The sequence below is a fragment of the Pteropus alecto genome, unplaced genomic scaffold, assembly GCF_000325575.1.
Source record: "Pteropus alecto unplaced genomic scaffold, ASM32557v1 scaffold38, whole genome shotgun sequence".
Lineage (NCBI taxonomy): Eukaryota > Metazoa > Chordata > Mammalia > Chiroptera > Pteropodidae > Pteropus > Pteropus alecto.
In genome coordinates, this window is record NW_006442512.1 from 3,357,380 (window position 1) to 3,367,791 (window position 10,412).

Consider the following 10,412-nt stretch of genomic DNA (forward strand, 5'->3'; position numbering starts at 1 on the left):
AAAGCCTGAAGTGAGAAGAGATTTCTATTTTTCCAAGAAGAATTGGAATAACAGGTTCTAACCTGAGAATACTTTAAGAGTTCTGACATATTCTCCACGTGACATTTTTCTTAGTCTCAAAGTTGTGTCTGCTCAGCCCCTGCCTTTAATATATTCTCAGTACATTCTCCAGTTTTCACTGGTGATATCAATAAAGACTAATCCAGGAAGTGTAGTCAGCACATACTGTACAGTAGTTTTTTAAAAGATGGGTTTTCAACTTTTAATAGCTGCTGAATCAGTTTGGTGGTTATCACAAAAAAGTACCGGAATGTACCATACATGACAGGGGTAAATATTATCAGAATCATTTTGTAGATCTTTATGTATATACCTGAATGAGCACATGTAGATATGAACGTACATGCATCCCTATGTGAATGTCCCACCTTTCTGAGAAGTCAGCTAAGCTTTGGAAGTAAGATTGACTGGACTTCATCACCTAGGGCAAATTATGCGGAAGTGAGTGGGAAGGACAGGCACACAACAGGCAGGGCTTCAGGCCCCTCAACCATTTGCTTTGAACTTTACAAAGGTTTCTCCATGTGATTTGATATGAAGAAAAGTTTTAAAGTTCCCTGAACTAGAAAGAATGCCTGATGAAGAATGAGCCTTCCTAAAAATGTTCTAACACTCACTCTTGCATCATTTGAAATTGATTTAACACCTAAGGAAAAGCAGCCACACACACACACAAAACCACTGTCAGGAGAGAAGAATTCAGCCAAAAATGAATAATGTCTTATGCAGATTCAGTTTGCATTTTATTCTCTCTCAAGATTTGTGTGTGGGGCGGGGGGATAATTATTCATCAGTAGAAATCCAAATTCTATGCAGGGTTTTGAGATGGCAAATATCGTATGACATTGGACCAGTTCGCCTTACTAAGCCTCACTTTCCTCATCTGTAAAATGGGTTAATGGTGGTCCCTACCCTCATGCAATTCTTAACTAAAGGAAATACTATGCAAAATATTTAGCACAGTACTTGGCACATATTTAAAAGTTTAATAATTGTCAGTTACTAATCTGAACGGTCAATTTCCCAGGACTCTGTGGAACTATTTTAAATCATTGAAAAGCTACCACACTGATAATTTCACATTACTTTTTGGTCTTTTTTTAGATAAAAATTTTTATACAGTGAAATAGCACAAATTTTAAGTACCATTTGGTGAGCTTTGACAAATGCATATACTCATCTAACTCACATGCCTTTACAGATATAGAATGTTTCTATCACCTCATGCCACTTTTAAGTCATCCCTAGCCCCACCCTCAACCCTAAAGCACCCCCTATTATGCTTCTTTCCACCATAAATTCGTTTGCCTGTTCTGGAACTTTATAGAAATGGAATCTCAAAGTATTTAGTCTTTTGTATAAAGTTCCATTTATTCAGCATAATTTTTGTGAAATTAACCCATGTTCCCTGTAGTTTGTTACTTTTTATAGCTGAATAGTATTCCATTGTGACTACAGTGGTTTCCACTTGGGGGCCTTTATGAATAATGCTGCTATCGACAAGTCTGTTAGACATTTTCATTTCTCTTGGATAAAAATCCATAGGCATGGAATTGCTAGGAAAGGGTAGTGACAGACCTTTCCCCAAAGCAGTTGGACCAGTTTACACCAATCAGTGATTTATGAGTTAGGTTGCTTCTCATTCTTGCCAACGTTTGGAGTTGTCAGTGTTCAATTTCAGCCTTGTGATGGGTTCATAGTGGTGTTTCACTGTGGTTTTATTTTGCATTTCCCCAAAAATTAATAATGAGTACTTTTTTACATGCTTATTGGCCATTCATCTACTTTTGTGAACAGTTCAAATCGTTTGCCCACTATTTTTTTTTTTTCAATTGGATCATTTGTTTTATATTTGTTATTGTTTAGGATGTTAGTGTTTTTATTCTTGAGTTGTAGTTCTTCTTCATGTGTTCTGGAAATAAACCCTTTGTCAGACATATGTTGTGACTGTATGCTCCCAGAATATATTTCCAGTCTGTAGATCAATACTCATTTTCTTCTTCATGGCTTATTGGTCTTCTATGTCCTAAGAAACATTGAACTACTCCTATATTATGAATATAGTCTCATATCTTCTTCTAGGAACTTAATACTTTTAGGTTGTACATCTAGGTCTAGAATCCACTTTGAGCTACTTTGTGTGTATGGTGATAGGTTGGGGTGAGATTTACTTTTTTCTACACAGCCATCTAGTTGTTTCAGCACCATTGGTTAAAAAGACTTCTTTTCCCATTGATGCCTTTATCAAAAATCAAATGACTGTGTAAGTGTAGGTCTATTTATGGACTCTGAGCTGTTTTATTGATCCATCTATCCCTATGCCAGTACCACATAAGTACTGTTATGGTTAAGTCTTGAAGTGAGGTGGGGGTAAGTCATCCAGTTTTGTTCGAGATTGCCTTACATGTTCTAGGTCCTTTGTATTTCCACGACATCTTAGAACCAGCTTGTCAGTTTCTACACCAAAACCTGCTGGGATTATGATAAGAATCTATAGACCATTTTGGGAAGAATTTTTACCTTAGGAATATTTAGTCTTCCAATCCGTGAACATGACCTATCTCCCTGCGGGTATTTGTTCCTGTCATTAGTTAGAGCCTACCAGAAAACAATTCATAGGACTCTATTTCATTAGCTGCCCATCAGTCTTCATTTTCCCTTTGTTCATGTTTCAGGCAAGTCAACATCTCATTGATTTTAAAATCAAAGAATAAGATCAAAATAAGAAAACAATAAGAGTTTCAACTTGAATTATATAAATGCTTGCAAGGTCTCTGATAAGAAACTCAATTTTCCTTTTTATCATGTGTGATGCTGTCTCTAATATCTCCATGATTACTATGTCTCCCTCTTCTGTTTGGTTTTTTTTTTTAATTTCACCAATACCCCTACCCCGCTTCCCTTTGGCAACCGTGAGCTTGTTCTCTATATCTATGAGTTTGTTTCTGTTTTGTTTATTCATTTGTTTTGTTTTGTTTTAGATTCCACATATAAGTGAAATCATATGGTATTTCTCTTTCTCCAACTTACCTCACTTAGCATAATACCCTCTAGGTCCATCGATGTCATCACAAATGCTAAGGTTTCATTTTTTTTTTATTGCTGAGTAATATTCCATTGTGTATACATACCACATCTTCATCCATTCATCTATCAGTGGACACCTAGGTTGCTTCCATATCTTGGTTATTGTAAGTAGTGCTTCAATGAGCATAGGGACACATACATTATTTTGAGTTAGTGTTTTTGTTTACTATGGATACTCAGAAGTGGGATTGCTGGGTTATATGGCAGCACTACATTTAATCTTTTGAGGAATCTCCATACTGGTTACCATACTGGCTGCACTACACTTACAGTCCTACCAGTAGTGTGCAAGGCTTCCCATTTCTCCACATCCTCGATGGCACTGTTATTTGTTGATTTTTTGATAATAGCCATTCTGATGGGTGTGAAGTAGTATCTCATTGTGGTTTTAATTTGCATATCTCTGATGATTATTAATGTTGAGCATCTTTTCATGTCTATTGGCCATCTGTATGTCTTCTTTGGAGAAATGCCTATTCAGATCTGCCCATTTTTAATTGTATTATTTGGGTGGGGGTTTTTTCGGTATTAACGTTTTATGAGTTCCTTATATATTTTTTATATTAACCTCATCAGATATTTGCAGATATTGTCTCCCATTTACTAGGTTATCTTTTAGTTTTGTTGATGGTTTTCTTTGCTTTGCAAAAACTTAGTTTGACATAGTCCCATTTGTTTCTTTTTTCTTTTGATGCCTTTGTCTGAGGAGACATATCCAAAAAGATATTGCTAAGACCAATGTCAAAGAGTTTACTGCTTCTGTTTTCTTCTAGTTTTATGGTTGTATGTCTTACCTTTAAGTCTTTAATCCATTTGAGTTTATTTTTATATATGGTGTAAGAAAGTGGTCCAGTTTTTCTAACACAACTTATTGAAGAGAATGTCTTTACCCCATCGTATATCCTTGCCTTCTTTATTGTAGATCAGTTGTCCGTATAAATGAGGATCTTTTTCTGGGATCTCTATTCTATTCCACTGATCCGTTTGTCTGTTTTAATTATTGTAGCTTTGTACTGTAGTTTGAAATCAAGGAGTGTGATACCTCCCTCTTTGTTCTTTCTCAAAGTCCTTTGTGGTTCCATATAAATTTTAAGCTCAGTTGTTCCAGTTGTGAGAAGAATGCCATTGGTATTTTAATAGGGATTGCATTAAATCTCTATATTTAGGTAGCAAGGACATTTTAGACATTTTAACAATATTAAGTCTTCTAATCCATGAGCAAGTTTTATCCTTCCATTCGTATACTCTTCAGTTTCTTTCTTCAGTGTCATAGTTTTCAGAGTACAGGTCTTTCACCTCCTTGGTTAAATTTATTCCTAAGTATTTTTTTAATGCAATTACAAATTGAATTATTTTCTTAATTTCTCCTGATCATTTGTTATTGGTGTATAGAAACACAACAGATTTCTGTATGTTGATTTTGTATCCTGAATTCATTTATTAGTTCTAAATGGTTTTTTTTTTGTTGTTGTTGTTGTTGTTTTTGGTGAAGTCTACGGTTTTTTATATGTACTATAATGTCCTCTGCAAACAGTGAAGAGTTTTACTTCTTTCTGATTTGGATGCCTTTTACTTGTCTGATTGCTATGGCTAGGACTTCCAGTACTATGTTGAACAGAAGTGGTAATTAGTGGGCATCCTTGTATTATTCCCGATCTTAGAGGAAAAGCTTTCAACTTTTCACCAATGAGTATGATATTAGTTGTGGGTTTGTCATATATGACTTTTATTATGTTGAAGTATGTTCCTTCTTTACTCACTTTGTTAACAGTTTTTATCATAAATGGATGTTGAATTTTGTCAAATGCTTTTTCTGCATCTATTGAGATGTTCATATGATTTTTATCCTTCATTTTGTTAATGCGATGTATCATGTTGATTGATTTGTGGATGTTGAACCATCCTTGCATTCCTGGGATAAATCCTACTTCATAATCCTTTTAATCTTGAATCCAGTTTGCTAGTATTTTGTTGAGAATTTTTGCAACTATGTTCATCAAGGATATTGGCCTATAATTTTCCTTTTTTGTAATGTCTTTGTCTGGTTTTGGTATTAGTGTAATAATGCTGGCTTCATAAAATAAGTTTGAAAGCATTCTTTCCCCTTTGTTTTTTTGAAATAGCTTAAAAAGGAGAGGTATTAATTCTTCTTTAAATGTTTCTTAGAATTCACCTGTGAAGACTTCTAATCCTGGACTTTTATTTGTTGGCATTTTTTTTATTACTGCTTCAATTTCATTGCTAGTAATCAGTCTGTTTAGATTTCCTGTTTCTTTCTGGTTCAGTCTTAGAAGGTGATGTACTTCTAGAAATTTATCACTTTCTCTTAGATTATTGAATTTGTTAGCATATAATTATTTGTAGTATTCTTTAATGATTCTTTGTATTTCTGTGATATCAGAAGAGAAGTAGTAACTTCTCTTTCATTTATGACTTTATTTATTTGGCCTCTCTTTTTTTCTTCATGAGTTTGGCTAAAGGTTCGTCAATTTTGTTTATCTTTTCTAGGGACCAGCTCTTAGTTTCATCTATCTTTTCCAGTTTGTTTGTTTTTTTTAAATCTCTATTTTGTTTATTTCTCCTCTGATCTTAATTATTTCCTTCCTTCTGTTTACTTTGGGGTTTTGTTCTTTTTCTAGTTCCTTTAGGCATAAAGTTTGATTGTTTATTTGGAATTTTTCTTGTTTCTTGATGTAGGCCTGTATAGCCTATGAACTTCCCTCTTAGAACTGCTTTTGCTATACTTATAAATTTTGAAAAGTTGTGTTTTCATTTTCATTTATTTCAGAGTAGTTTTAATTTCCTGTTTGTTTTCCTCTTTGATCCATTTGTTGTTCAGTAGCCTGTTACTTAATCTCCACAATTTGTTTTTTCCATTTTTCATCCTATACTTGATTTCTAGTTTCGTGCCATTGTGGTTGGAAAAGATGCTTGATATTAGTTTTTATGAATTTATTGAGGCACATTTTGTGGCCTAATATGTGATCTGTCTCAGAGAATGTTCCACTTGAAAAAAATGTGTATTCTGTTGTTTTGGATAAATGTTCTATAAATGTCTATTAAGTCGATTTGATATGATGTGGCATTTAAGTATCATTATGTGTTATTTCCTTATTAATTTTCTAATTTTTTGTGTGGATGATCTATCCATTGATGTGAGTGGGGTATTAAAATCCTCTACTATTATTGTACTACTACGAGTTTCTCCCTTTATGTCCATTAATATTTGCTTTATATATTTAAGTGTTCCTATGTTGGGTACATAGATATTTATGATTGTTATAGCCTCTTCTTGGATTGACCCCTTTATAATTATGTAATATCCTTCTTTGTCTTTTTTCACATTCTTTGTTTTAAAATGTATTTTGTCTGATATGACAAAATAGAGCTTTCATTTGTTTTTGCATGGAATATCTTTTTCTATCTTTTCATTTTCAGTCTGTATTTTTAATCTATTCTGCAACCCTATGTCTTTTTATTAAAACACTTAATCGATTTAAATTTAATATGTATGTACTTATTTCCATTTTGTTCATTTGGTTGTTTTTGTACTTCTGTTGTTTCATTCTTCTTCTCTTGAGCTTTCCTCTTGCAGTTTCCTGATTTCCTTTAGTTTTTTGTTTGGGTTCCTCTCTCTTTATTTTTCATGTAACATTTGTAGGTTTTGGGTTTGTGGTTACTATGAGGTTTACGTATATCATTCTATATCTGTAGCAGTCTATTTTAAGATGATAGGCATTTAAGTTCAAATATGTTCTGAAAGAACTACATTTTTATTCCCCCTCCATACTTTGTTTTTGATATCATATTTTAGATCTTTTTGTTTTGCGTGTTTCCTAACTACTTATTATAGTTTGGGTTCAGTTTGGTACTTTTATCTTTTGACCTTGATAGTTGCTTCTTAAATGTCTGATTTGCTGTATTTCTTAAAGATTGGCTTTACCTGTGAGACTTTTTTTCTTTCTCATATTTTCTTATTTCTGGCTGTGGCCTTTCCTTTTCTGCTAAAGAAGACCCTTGAACATTTATCATAAAGCTGGTTTAATGGTGATGAACTCTTTTAGCTTTTGTTTGTCGGGGAAATTCTTTCTCTCTCCTTCAATCTGAATGGTAACCTTGCCAGGTAAATTATTCTGGACTGTAGGTTCTTTTAGCATTTTAAAGATGTCCTGCTACTCTCTTCTAGCCTGTAAAGTTGCTGCTGAGAAATCAGCTGATAGCTTTATGGGGTTTCCTTTGCATGTAACGAGTTGTTTTCCTCTTTCTCCGCTTTTTAAAATGGCACAAGGAAAACTTGTGCCATTTTAATTATAGTATGTCTTGGTGTGGGTCTCTTGAGTTCATCTTGTTTGGCACTCTGTGCCTCTTGGACCTGGATGTCTGTTTCCTTTCCCAGGTTAGGAAAGTTTTCAATCATTACTTATTCAAAGTTTCTGTTCCGTTCTCTCTTCACCTTCTGGTATCCCTATAATGCAAATGGTTGTGCGCTTGATGTTGTCCCAGAGGTACCTACTTCCCCCGCCTTTTTCTTTTTTGCTGTTCTGATTGGTTGATTTCCACTAGTCTATCTTCCAGATCACCAATCCATTCCTCTGTATTATCTAATTTACTGTTGATTCCTTCTAATGTATGCGTGTGTGCGTGTGTTTCATTTCAGTTATTGTATTCTTCAGCTCTGCTTCGTTCTTCATTATAACTTCTCTTTGTTGAAATTCTAAATTCCTCTATTGCACTCTCAAGTTTGGTGAGCATTCTTATGACTATTTCTTTGAATTCCTTGTGAGGCAAATTATTACTTCTGACATTACTCCTTGAATTCTACTTTAACTGATATTAATGCAGCACCCGAAACATTATTGTCGCACTCTAGACTTCTTATGCCTACAGTTTGCATGGTATATCTTTTCCCATCCTTTTACTTTCAGTGGCAGATAACTAGGCTTTAATTTTTTTATTCTTTCTCCGCTTTTTAATTGGAATGTTTGGTCCAATTACATTTTTTAGTCTAATTACATTTTGATGTAATTATTGATATAATTGGATTTACATTTAACATTTGCTGTTTATTTTATCTTTGTTCCATCTTTTTCTTCTTTTTTATTGTTCTTTCTTTCCTGCCTTTTTTTAGGGGAGGAGGGTGCTAATTGAATATTTTTTAGAATTTCATTTTAATGCCTTGTTTGGCTTTTTAGCAATACTTCTTTACATCTTTTTAATGGCTGCTCTAGGGATTATAATATGCATTCTTAATTCATCACAAACTAGGATTAGTTTTTTACCACATCACATAAAATATAAAAACCTTTCAACCAGGCTTCTTACAAGATGGCATAGAAGGTAGATGGTATGCATGCCTCCTCTAGTGACCACACCAAAAGTAAACAAAACTACAGAGCAACCAGTACTCCAAGCTGTCTGAGGTCTGGCTGAATAGAAGCCCTACAACTATGTGACCTCAAATAAGAGGTCATCTCAAAATGGTAGGAAGGGTGGTGATGCAAAACGGCCTGGTCCCACAACAGCGTATGGCAATCAAGAATTGGGAGGACTATCTTGGCTGCAGAGATACCTCCTCCACCTGAGAAAAGTGGGGTCCCAGCCGCACACTGGGCAACCCAGACCAGGGTCCATGGTGGGAGAATGAGACCCCACAACCTCTGCCTGTGAAAACCAATGGAGGTTGTGGCTGAGAAAGAGGGCTACAGAAAGCAGAGACCTTCCTCTTGGCCCACACCTGGTCTTACTTGCTGATGGACTCACTCGCTCTGAGATCCAGTGCTGAGGCGACGGCTCAAAGGATGCCAGGTACATACAGGGAAGCATTGAGCTTCAGGCTTCAGAGCAAGGGCTGGAGGGGCAGCTTGCTCCCAGACAGAGGTACAGGCAAAAGCCATTGTTTCTTTGCTGAGCCCTCTCCCTTCCCAGCCTGTAGACCCAGGTGCCATCTACCTGCATAACACAGGTTGCTCTGTCCAGGAGATTCTCTGAGACTCCGCCTCTCCCCACTCATGGGCCCACTCAAGCTGCTTCCAGTGATTTAGTCCATAAAAACAAGCTGTCTTGACTCCTGCTGTGAACTTTCATAAAAATCTCTCAAAGGCTCACAAAACCCATAGAACAAGCATCTGGTCTCAACGTGCCATGTACCTCTTGCTGAACAGCCCCTAGCCCCATACCAGTGGTAGCTAGCCTTGGTTTCTGACTTGGTCCTTCAAGGCACCTATCAGTGCAGCTGTTGTGTCAGCAGCCATATGTAGATTGCTTGATGATTCTTATCAGGTGGCCCCGGAGGTACACAGACTGCAACTAAATTTGCCCTGCAGCTGGACCCCTCCCAGGTCTGTGCCAAGGCCCCCACAGCACACCTACTATATAAAGTCACTCTATTAAGACCGGGAGACTTAGGAGCCCTAATACATAGACACAGGGAAGCAGCCAAAATGCAGAGACAAAGAAGCATGTCTCACATGAAAAAACAGAACAAAGTTTTAGAAAAAAAAATTCACCAAAATAGAGACAAGCAATATACCAGATTCAGAGTTCAAAACACTGGTTATAAGGATACTCAAGGAACTTAGGGGAAGAGTAGATGAACTCAGTGAGAACTTTAACGATAAAAAACATAAAAATAGAGATGGAAAACATAACAGGGAGCCAATCAGAAATAAAGGTCACAATATTTGAGTTGAAGAGTACATTAGTGGGAATCAACAGAGTTGATGAAAACAGAGGATTAAATCAGCAACATAGAGGATGGGGTAGCAGTGGACACCCACTCAGAACAGCAACAAGAAAAAAGAATCCAAAAAAAATGAAGATAGTTTACGGAGCCACTGGGACAATGTCAAGGGTAACAACATTCCCATCCTAAGGGAACCAGGAGAGAGATATAAGGAACTGAAAACCTATTTGAAGACATAATGATGGAAAACTTTCCTCATCTGGTGAAGGAAATAGACATACATCTCCAGGAAGTTCAGAATCCCAAACAAGATGAACCCAGAGGCCCACACCAAGGCACATCATAATTAAAATGCCAAAAATTAAAGACAAAGAGAGAATCTTAAAAGCGGCAAGAGAAAAACAATTAGTTACATACAAGGGAGCACCTATAAGACTGTCAGCCAATTTCTCAACAAAAACTTTATAGGCCAGAAGGGCTTGGCACAAAATATTCAAAGTGATAAAAACCCAGGACCTACAACCAAGATTATTTTACCCAACAAAGCTATCATTTAGAATCAAAGGACAGATAAAGGCTTTCC